Genomic DNA, 1,395 nt, shown 5'->3' with positions numbered 1-1,395 from the left:
TTTGTCCTTTGCCCTTCACTCTAAGAACTAAAGGGTAGGCTTGTGACATATGCCGCTTAAGGCGACTTCAGGGCTCAGGTAGTAATGGACCTGCTTGGTGACACACTTTCCCCTGTGCAGACTACTGAACTCTAGAAATTCCTTAATATTTGAGAACTTCCTATAAGAATGAATAACGTGGACACTGAGTAGCTGAATTGAATGTCAAAACATTTTACAAGCATTCAGACTGGGAGAAGGGTAAAGCTGAGTGCATTTTTTGTCCATTGATTCAGTGTCACTGTATCGAAATAATGATGTTTTTTATTGGAGGCTCCTTTTATTTCCTACTACTCCTAACTTCATATTCAACTCACTGAAAATTTTAACTGGAGTGTTTTGAAGTAGATTTATGTTACTTTATATCCTTTCTGTCTATTTTTAAAAAAATTACATCAACATGGCTAGAATGAACCTCCCTGCTTCTGTGGACATTGCATACAAAAATGTGAGATTTCTTATTACACACAACCCAACCAATACCTACTTTAATAGATTCTTACAGGAACTTAAGCAGGATGGAGTTACCACCATAGTAAGAGTATGAAAAGCAACTTACAACATTGCTCTTTTAGAGAAGGGAAGCATCCAGGTTCCGGACTGGCCTTTTGATGATGGTACAGCACCATCCAGCCAGATAATTGATAACTGGTTAAAACTTATGAAAAATAAATTTCATGAAGATCCTGGTTGTTGTATTGCAGTTCACTGTGTTGTAGGTTTTGGGCGAGCTCCAGTTGCTAGTTGCCCTAGCTTTAATTGAAGGTGGAATGAAATATGAAAATGTAGTACAGTTCATCAGATAAAAGTGACATGGAACTTTTAACAGCAAACAACTTTTGTATTTGGAGAAATATTGTCTTAAAATATGCTTGCACCTCAGAAATCCCAGAAATAACTGTTTCCTTCAGTAAAGGGTCAGGGGACTTCCTAATGCTATGGCCTTGAGAGTGAAACTTGAAATGGAACTTTATTCATTTTATACATTAGCTAATACAGAGGCTTGGTGAATACTAAGTCTAATGAAGCTTATATAAGAACCTTGAAAAGCAGTTTTAGAAGCTCCCAGGCCTGTCAGATTTGGAACCTCTGTATTTGATGTTATTTTGACACTTAATAAAAATTTCTAGCTCTTCAATATTTAAAAGGTGTTTTTCATTTGTATCAATTGTATCTTATCAAGATATAAAACATTTAGAGAAGTGAGGTGCCAAAATGCCCAGAAGAATACTCATATACTTTTTAGTCTCATAGACACCTTAGGTGATATATTCCTTCAGTCATTTAAACTTTGAAGGGAAGACCCACATGGCCATTTGCTCACTTTGTGTTTATATTTTGCACATTCAAATTGAT

General features: G+C 36.0%; 1 pseudogene; it reads left to right on the top strand.

The window, feature by feature from the left end:
- The first annotated feature begins 439 nt into the window (after positions 1–439).
- On the top strand, positions 440–987 carry LOC129138668 (protein tyrosine phosphatase type IVA 1-like; annotated as a pseudogene).
- Positions 988–1,395: the final 408 nt, after the last annotated feature.

The sequence above is a fragment of the Pan troglodytes genome, chromosome X (assembly GCF_028858775.2).
Source record: "Pan troglodytes isolate AG18354 chromosome X, NHGRI_mPanTro3-v2.0_pri, whole genome shotgun sequence".
Lineage (NCBI taxonomy): Eukaryota > Metazoa > Chordata > Mammalia > Primates > Hominidae > Pan > Pan troglodytes.
Note: the sequence above shows the minus strand (reverse complement) of the source record. Positions and strands in the feature narration are given on the sequence as shown.